This window comes from Salvelinus sp. IW2-2015, unplaced genomic scaffold (assembly GCF_002910315.2).
Source record: "Salvelinus sp. IW2-2015 unplaced genomic scaffold, ASM291031v2 Un_scaffold3424, whole genome shotgun sequence".
Classification (NCBI taxonomy): Eukaryota; Metazoa; Chordata; class Actinopteri; order Salmoniformes; family Salmonidae; genus Salvelinus; species Salvelinus sp. IW2-2015.
The window spans coordinates 17,118-27,293 of record NW_019944704.1 but is presented as its reverse complement, the minus strand read 5'-3'; the positions used below and the strand labels follow the sequence as shown (position 1 = coordinate 27,293).

The window sequence follows — 10,176 nt, the reverse complement described above, 5'->3', positions numbered from 1 at the left end:
ACGAGAGAGATTCCACTGAGCTGAAAAGTGACCCCAGACTGCCCACTACACAAACAACCTCCACTGAGCTGAATGGACTACCAGACTGCCCTATAACAGAAACTCACCACTGTAGCGAAAAAGTGACCCAGACATGGCCCTACAACAGAAACCACAGAGCTTGAAAAGGAGCCCCAAGACTGCCCCATATAAACAGAAATACTCCACTGAGCGAACATGGAGGACACCGCATAGCCACTACACCACGAAAGACCAGTGCCCTACTAACAGAACCACTAAGCTGGACCCCCAACTGCTACAAAACTCAGAGCTAAGGACCAGCGCCTACCGACTCCACTGTAAATGACCCACGCTACTACGCCCCGAGCTACGTCGTCCTCACTTCCCATCCGCCCCACAGCAATCAGTATCTGTCAGCTGTTAATATTAAGGTCCAATAAAACCCTATTCCCTATATATTGGCACGTACTTTTAACCCAGAGCCTATGGTGCAGTACCAGGCAGCTGTATGTAATCCCTTCATCTGCTGACAGAGTGAATTTCAGTCATAAAGGGAATGCAATACACTGTTTGTTTCTTCCATCTGGACTGTCACATTAATCAGAGATCATATATACAGACATATCTAATATAAAGACAATTTCGAAAATGGGCTGAGGGCTTATAGGGAGACTTATGAGAAGCAAACTATAAAGTGCTGGCTGCTGGTGCATCAAGCCTTTTAATTGATGCCTCATAGAGCTCCATAAATATCGATGACTAAGCAAGTGTCTCCACAGTCATCCGATGGGTTTCTTACCTACCATCCTGGAGCAGAGCAGATGCAGTTTCAACCGGCTTTCGTCTCCGTTGTGGGACCCCAGCTAGCTACCAGGACAGCAGTGCACAGGTAACATTACCCCTCCTTCAGAACACCAAGGTCGTGGGTTCAATTCCCCCGGGGATCACACACACATATAAACTAGATACCCGTTCGCTTTGAAAGACCTTAAGTATGAGATTTGATACCATTTTTAAAAATGGTTTTCCTGCCTTGTGTGTCCATCCGAGGATGGAAAACGTTCCTTTGACAATGAAGCTGTGATTTTGACGTTGTTGTAACTGTGTGTCTGTTTGTTTGTAGGTGTGCACCCCGGTCCTCACAGTGGTGGTATGGTGATGATGCAGCTGACCCTGCCCCCTAACCACCAGCCCAGAGCCCACTCCCCTTCACGTGGAAACACAACAGATTCTACGTCTGGATCACACACGCAGCCAGAGGTCCTCAGAACAACTAAACAACACACAACTACTTAGAACAACTAGACGACCAGTTAACACTTAGAAAACTAGACGACTCACGGGTAACTACTCAGAACGACTAGACGACTCACGGGTAACTCTCAGAACGACTAGACGACTCACGGTAACTACTCAGGAACGACTAGACGACTCACGGGTAACTACTCGGAACGACTAGACGACTCACGGGTAAACTACTCGGAACGACTAGACGACTCACGGGTAACTACTCGGAACGACTAGACGACTCACGGGTAACTACTCGGAACGACTAGACGACTCACGGGTAACTACTCGGAACGACTAGACGACTCACGGGTAACTACTCGGAACGACTAGACGACTCACGGGTAACCATCGGAACGACTAGACGACTCACGGGTAACTACTCGGAACGACTAGACGACTCACGGGTAACTATCGGAACGACTAGACGACTCACGGGTAACTACTCGAACGACTAGACGACTCACGGGTAACTACTCGGAACGACTAGACGACTCACGGGTAACTACTCGGAACGACTAGACGACTCACGGGTAACTACTCGGAACGACTAGACGACTCACGGGTAACTACTCGGAACGACTAGACGACTCACGGTACTACTCGGAACGACTAGACGACTCACGGGTAACTACTCGGAACGACTAGACGACTCACGGGTAACTACCCGGAACGACTAGACGACTCACGGTAACTACTCGGAACGACTAGACGACTCACGGGTAACTACTCGGACGACTAGACGACTCACGGGTACTACTCGGACGACAGACGACTCACGGGTAACACTCGAACGACGATCACGGTAACTACTCGGAACGACTAGACGACTACGGGTAACTACTCGGAACGACTAGACGACTCACGGGTAACTCGGAACGACTAGACGACTCACGGGTAAATACCGGAACGACTAGACGACTCACGGTAACTACTCGGAACGACTAGACGACTCACGGGTAACTACTCGGAACGACTAGACGACTACGGGTAACTACTCGGAACGACTAGACGACTCACGGGTAACTACTACTCGGAACGACTAGACGACTCACGGGTAACTACTCGGAACGACTAGACGACTCACGGTAACTACTCGGAACGACTAGACGACTCACGGGTAACTACTCGGAACGACTAGACGACTCACGGGTAACTACTCGGAAGGACTAGGACATCACGGGTAACTACTCGGAACGACTAGACGACTCACGGGTAACTACTCGGACGACTAGACGACTCACGGGTAACAACTCGGAACGACCAGACGATCACGGGTAACTACTCGGAACGACCAGACGACTCACGGGTAACTACTCGGAACGACCAGACGACTCACGGGTAACTACTCGGAACGACCAGACGACTCACGGGTAACACTCGGAACGACCAGACGACTCACGGGTAACTATCGGAACGACCAGACGACTCGGGTAACTACTCGAACGACAACGACTCACGGTAACTACTCGGACGACTAGACGACTCAGGGTAACTACTGAGCTGCTGATAATTAGACATAACCAGTCAGGAGTCTTTGTAATATTCTGCATGTTGGAGAGAGGGCAGGATCAGCCTGAGCGAGGGCAGGATCAGCCTGAGCGAGGGCAGGATGACTGATCTACACATCATCTTGCATCCCAAATAACTGCTCATTGTGTTATCAAGATAAGCGACTCCGAGCATCTTGCTTAGGCCCGTCTCTTCGAAGTAGGGCCACACTTTCCCTCTGATGGACTATATTAAAGGGTTTCTATGACCCCTCTTTGACCCCCACGTCCCTGTCCCTCCTTTCTGCCTCTGTCCTTAGAACAGTCCCCAGCTGGGCGGCGCCAGCACGCCTCCGGCCCAGCCCCAAGCTCCACCCACCAACTCACCTCCATAAGAACCTCCACTCGGCGCCCCACCCCATCCATAATCACCCAGTTCCCCAGACCCTTCGGCCCAGGGCAGGCAGTGGACGGCAGATACCCATTACTGGGTCAACCCCTCCAGTACAACCTGCCATCAGGCCTCCGCTGATCCACGGCACACACCACATGATCCCAACCACCACCACGTGAGTCCTCAGAACACACACTTGACAAAGAAGGTTTTTTCGTACGACAAAATGTGCCAAATCTGTGACGTGAAAATGTAAGATTAAAAGATGAAAAAGTAGACAATAAAAGCTCAGTCCAGTCAACATGTCTGCCTCCTTTTCCTTTTCCCTCAGGGCCCAATGGGAATCCGGCATCATGGGGGGCGAGGGAGGAGACCACCGCCTAGGAAGTCATTATCATCAGATCTTAGTGTAGGTGACCCAGGTAATAGAGAGGAGAGACCATGACCCTTGGGACGAGCGAGACCATGACCTTGGGACGAGCGAGACCATGACCTTGGGACGAGCGAGACCATGACCCTTGGGACGAGCGAGACCATGACCCTTGGGACGAGCGAGACCATGACCCTTGGACGAGCGAGACCATGACCTTGGACGAGCGAGACCATGACCCTTGGGACGAGCGAGACCATGACCCTTGGGACGAGCGAGACGCATGACCCTGGGACGAGCGAGACCATGACCCTTGGGACGAGCGAGACCATGCCCTTGGGACAGCGAGACCATGACCGGGACGAGCGAGACCATGACCCTTGGACGAGCGAGACCATGACCCTTGGGACGAGCGAGACCATGACCCTTGGGACGAGCGAGACCATGACCCTTGGGACGAGCGAGACCATGACCTTGGGACGAGCGAGACCATGACCCTTGGGACGAGCGAGACCATGACCCTTGGACGAGCGAGACCATGACCGGGGACGAGCGAGACCATGACCCTTGGGAAGAGCGAGACCATGACCCTTGGACGAGCGAGACCATGACCTTGGGACGAGCGAGACCAAGAAGAATTTATAGACTAGGCAGAATTCACACCTGGCTAAATACATAAACTGGTGTACCTAGGTTTTAGGGATATAATGATCTCTCTCACATACTGGATTGGATTCCACACAGCAAGATTTTATTTTAGAAGGAAAATATTATCCTTATTGAAATCACTCTAGTAGTGTTCATTGGTCCACAATTACTCCCCAAAAACAGCCAACCTAAATGTCATCCCTGTTGCCACTAGAGATGATCAGCTTCTGTTGGTCTCCATGCAGTAAGTGGTAAAAGATCATGTTGTCAATAACTGACCTGGTGAATCAATCAATTCTCTCTCTGCAGTGAACAGTGGAGTCCTGGAGGTGCTGGAGCTACCAGAGGGCATCAGTCGTACGGAGGCAGACTCTCTCCTGGGGGAACTATACAGAGGAGGGGCCATGATCAAGTGGTTGTCTGAGACCCAACAGCACCAACACCAGAACCAGTCTGGTGAAACCCTGCTGAAGCACTGTGGGGCTGGGGGGGACGGTAAAAACGGTGACACAAACACTGACACTACTTCCTGTTCCAAACCCCCCAGTAGTAACCATAACGACCTGGCGTCCACCTACACCATCCTGGCTGTGTTTCCCTCCAGGTACGCAGCTCAGAACGCCTTGCTCAGACACAGTGGCCCTGCCGGCCCTGGGCCCCTCCTTACCACKACGTTCAAACTGAGAACTAGCAAGAGACACTCTGAGTTTCACAACCTGGAGAGGACCAGCTCTCAATAGCAGGGTGGGGTGCTGTAGCCAGRCAACCAGGAGAGGACCACCTCTCAATAGCAGGGTGGGGTGCTGTAGCCAGCCAACCAGGAGAGGACRWSCTCTCAATAGCAGGGTGGGGTGATATGTTACTAGGGCCCCTGAGAGGTTGTTCTAGGGTCTCCCACGGGGTGCTATGAGGGGCTGCCTGTCACGGGCCCTCGCCATGGCCCCTCCACCTCCACTGCTGCCATTGGCCAACCAACCAGACACCCCTCTTCTGCAAGCATCACTCACTAGTCTCCACTTCCCACCGGACTGACAGACAGACTGATGGAGTATCACTCGGTTGGCATTATCTAACAGCTTRTTCACTTGAGTTGTAGAGGCTTTCTGGAAATGCCTTTAGAACGTTCTCTATTTTTTGAGATGAAAATGTGTAAAAAGGATCTGACAACACACCAATGTTGAAACACAAAGACACAGACAGAAAAAKAAGCTTGAAGTTCCAAAAGTGTCATATTTTATTTGCAGACAGAACATGGTAAAGGAGCAGCATGTTTTATTTTATTTTGTTTTATGTTTGTTAAAAGCTGCAGTCAGAACACCCAAAGCAGGGTTGTACTCATTCATTACAAGAGGATAATATACCAAGTGTCTCTCATTGGACAAGAGTGTCTCTCTTTGGGCCGGATTCTGATTTGAGATCTGCAACYGATAACTCCAGATTTCAGTTTAAAATGTCCCATTGACGTAAAAGCTTTATTTACACGAAAACCTGAGTTGTGCTGGTGTATAATATCAAGTTAGTATTCGGCCCMTAGAGTCAGTCTCCTGTTTAGTCAGTTGGTGTGCTACTAAAACAGCAGATTAGAGTCTTCTAGAACAAGGTTGTGTCCCAAATGGCACCCTATTTCCCTATATAGTGCACTACTTAGGTCTCATAGGGCTGTGGTTTTATGAGCCCTATGGGACCTGGTCTAAAGTAGTGCACTATCTAGAGAATKGGGTTCTGTTTGGGACTTAGCCCAACAGAATGTTCTTTTTGTGCCTTCTAACTGGACTCTGGTGCCCCTGTCCATCCCTCTCCCAAACACCCCTAAAGACAAGACACGCCATCCAATTCCATTTGTATAAACTCTGACTCACCAATTTCATTCACAATAAATCATCACTGATATGGTAGCTAAATTATTCTCACTTTTCTACACAGTAATTTCTACACAGTAAATGTATCTTTGCACTGGCCAAAGGAGAGAAATGTTTGTTTTGATAGTGGTTTTGAAGGTAAAAGATGGAAATTGGTGCATCTCATTGATGGTTTATTCTATTTGAGCTTTTCTAAAATGAATGGCCTTCTCACCAACCTCCTCCAACCCTCTCTGTTCAGTCCACCCATTCCCTGCTAACGTATCAAAAGTAGTGCACTAATAGGGTGGCCAGGCAATTCCTTTCATGTTAGTTCGTTTTACCATTTGTATCCTATCAGAAGGTCACTGGAAAAGTGTGCATTATTCACAACACACCCCTAACCCCATCATACCCAAACAAATGTCTATTTAATATGGTTGTTGATGGTGGATTCAGGAGAGATTTAAGATGGTTGTTGGATGTGGATTCAGGAGAGATTTAAGATGGTTGTTAATGGTGGATTCAGGAGAGATTTAAGATGGTTGTTGATGGTGGATTCAGGAGAGATGTACAGTCTGCTGGTGCAAGATGTTTTATTTCTGTTTGAAAACAATAAATGTTTACACCAAAAGTATGTGCTTTGTCATTTCAACACCATCTCTGTCATTTGACAAAAATATGAGATTCTTTCTGCTGGCGTCATTACCACCAAGGACATACAGGTAACTGCCAACATACAGCTTCAATGCACCTTGGCATAGATTATACAAGTGTCGAACTCTGTCGAGGGCTGCCACACCATTATTCCACAACATCATCTGGTGTTTTGTTGATGGTGGAAAATGCTGTTTCATTCACTTTCCAGAATCTCCCATAAGTGTTCAATTTGGTTGATATCTGGTGACAGACGGCCATGGCATTTGGTTTAGATCGTTTTTCATGCTCATCAACCATTCCGTGACCACTTGTGCATTGGGACATTGTCATCCTATGGAGCGATAGATGGTTACCAAAAATAATGACCAACCAGCATTTTTTACATGTTAGCATGACGGGATGTTAATTGAACCACACCTGTGTGGAAGCACCAGCTTTCAATATACTTTGTATCCCTCTTTACTCTAAAGGGTTTTTCATTATTTGGCAGTTAACTGTATAATTTATATTAGCTACAATAATTGTGTTCTTGTATAAACATTGAATTTAACACGGTTGTTCTCCATAGGATATCATCATCCAACGTAAAATATAAAAGCCCCAGAGAAACTTCCTTCAATATTGTGGTGTTCATCCTACAAGGAGAATCTGTGATATATTTTTGTTTATTGTGCGATGGTATGAACCGAATTTCAAGGTTAGAGCGACAGTGCCCACTGGTGGACTTGTTATTATTGCATTTCACTACCAATGGCGGAGAGCAGAGGCTCAACTCGGCGGAAAATCTGTCTTCCTCCAGTAGGTGGCGTATGTTCATTGTTTCGCGCATCAAGCAAATTATAACTTGCTACAAAGTGTACAGAAAGCTAAACCAACAACTACAAAACTGAAATTGGATACATTGTAAACGCAGGTCCAACGAGAAAAAAATGTAGCTAGCGAAGAGCCATTTTTTTTGGGAGATCTGATGACCTAACCGTGTGAGTGATGAACATGAACTTCTCTGGTCCTACTGTACTGTTCAAATTCCTCCCACATCATGTCGTATGACCACTGTTTTCAGTAACAAGTATTTATTTTATTCAGTTGTCATATTGGCAGGTTTGATAGCTTCTAGCGTAGTGTTTTATATGCAATGCGATTCCTCTTCTCGTGTTCACGAGTGTCTGACGAGAAGGGAAACATAAACTATGTCAAGCAAAATCGGGCATTATCAGCTCATTGTTATGGATGTATCTTAATGAATTGAGAAAAACAGCTACCAAGTTACTTTGCTGTTATTCTGTCTGCAGACTAGGTCGTGATTGTCTTAGTCGTAGCTAGCTGGCTAGCTAGCAAACAGAGATCATAACGTTATGGCAACGGAACATAAGGACGAACGACTGGTCGCATCTCTAGCAACCAAAATATGAGAAAGTGATGAATTCGCTTATATAAATGAAAATAAAAACGAAACAAATTTTATTTCTACCTGTAAATATGTGCTTAGTATTGTTTTATTTGGCAACTGTGGTATAAGCGGGATAAACAGCTTAAACAAACGCAACGGAATAAAGTTATTCTGGGGCTGCGGAGGTTGGTGACCTGCGTGTAGTTGGCTCGGAGCGTTTACGTATCCTCTACTTATAACTCCACCAATCACAGAACGGATAGGCGGGAGCTAGACAGCCCGCGGTGCCGCGTTGGGCGGAGACACCTGTATTATCTTGTTATGCAGCGTTCAAAACAACTGGGAATGGGACTTAGTGCGTTTAAACAGATCACTTGACCTCTGATTTGACCTCGCTCCCAGTTGTTTTGAACTCGGCATCAGTATATCGATAATTATTGAGTAGACGCAGGTCTAGTATCCGCGTATCCATCTGAAATCCATAAAGCAGAAATGCTAAACGGACCTTAGATCWGGRATTCTACTCCGATTCACACATCGAAACCGAAACAAGGTAAACGCGTTTGGTTTTCATATTGTCAATGGCAGTCGACATATACTACATCTCGCTCTGAMTTGAAATTAGTGTTGTTTAAACTGAAACGGGTAAGTTCTACTTCAWMCATGATAGATCCAGTTTTCTGCTAAGTTATGGCATGATTTAGGGTGCGTTCGMAAATTCACTCTGGCTATCTACTCCGATTTCAGAGCACTCTCGTCTGAGTGTGCCAGAACGAACGCTCAACACCAGTTAACTATGACCGGTGTCAGTCAACGTCGGCTAAAACATTTTTTGCCAGCAGCACAGTTACAGTCACCAATGCTCTAGATAACATGACAACAGCCTAACCAGCTCTGCTAAGGTGAGTAAAACGGTCAGAGTAAAACGGTCAGAGTGAGGCGTTCCCTAATTCTTGTCTGGACGTAGCTAGCTAACTTTAGCCAGTTAGCTTGGGTGTTTGACTGCCATTGTGAGGTCAGAACGCTCGGATCAACCCTACTCCTGACCAGAGCGTCCACTGCGCGCTCTGAACGCGCAGAGAGCGAAACGCTCTGAATTTACCAACGCCCAGAGGCRACTCAGACATTCCAGAGTGAATTTACGAACACACCCTTAAAATCATTCAAGAGTAGTTTTTGGTTATTTGTTTTAACATCCACAGCATTTTAAGAGATCAGTTCAAAGAGAATACATTTTAAGAAAAGATACGTTTTACAATCTGAATTATTTGCATCGTTTTAGTGATAGATAGGCTAAACCTCCACATGACCATGGTTTATTTCATGCCATTCATTCTAGATGATGACCTCTCAGAGGAGAACAGGACAGTCGTGGTCTCTGGTGTACCAGACACACTGTCCAGCAGTCGCATGGCAGACAAGCTGGTTATTCACTTCCAGAGCTCCAGAAGCCACGGAGGAGATGTAGAAAACGTCAAGTACCCGACCAGCTTCAAGGGGGTGGCTTTTGTTACATTTGAAAACACCAGAGGTACAGAAATACTGTAACAAAAATGTTCTTAGCTGGATGTAGTTTTGTTACATATATGCCTATAGATCATAACAACAAATGTATTGTAACAGATGCTGAGATGGTAATCAGAAAGAAACAGATATGTGTGACAAGGAGTTCCCTCAAGACTACCCTATCACTGTTACAAATTCACCCAAGACGTGAGTACAGTCAGGCAATCCAATCAATCAACAGTAAATCAATACAGTAAATGTTTCTATTCCTGCATGGAAGGAAAGTACACACAGTACACATACTGACTGATCCTATATTCATCATGTCATAGGTGTTGTTCTACTTGAACGCTAAAGTGGACCTGTCAATCTTCGGTGACGAGGAACAGCAGGAGGCCGTGATCCAGAGCTGCAGTCTGCTCACAGATCAGTGAGGATCTGCCTTCTACCCAGCCAGGGGGTAAAGCTTCAGTGGAGGGACCCTTCTCTGCCGTCAGGGCCCTGAGAGAGGACCTGCTCCAGCGGGCCACTGCCAGCAGCAGCAGTCACCAGGGGAGAAGCACAGGGCTCCATCGAGCTCTGGTTACTCCCTG

The 10,176-nt window shown here is 47.1% G+C and overlaps 1 long non-coding RNA gene and 1 pseudogene across 1 annotated transcript; both read left to right on the top strand.

The window, feature by feature from the left end:
• The window catches only part of LOC112075824 (R3H domain-containing protein 1-like), a 42,594-nt pseudogene extending 35,933 nt beyond the window's left edge, over positions 1–6,661 (top strand).
• Positions 6,662–8,452: 1,791 nt separating this feature from the next.
• Positions 8,453–10,117, top strand: LOC112075825 (uncharacterized). Its single transcript, XR_011477498.1, has 3 exons — positions 8,453–9,608; positions 9,701–9,790; positions 9,916–10,117. It is a non-coding gene; the product is annotated as an uncharacterized lncRNA (long non-coding RNA).
• Positions 10,118–10,176: the final 59 nt, after the last annotated feature.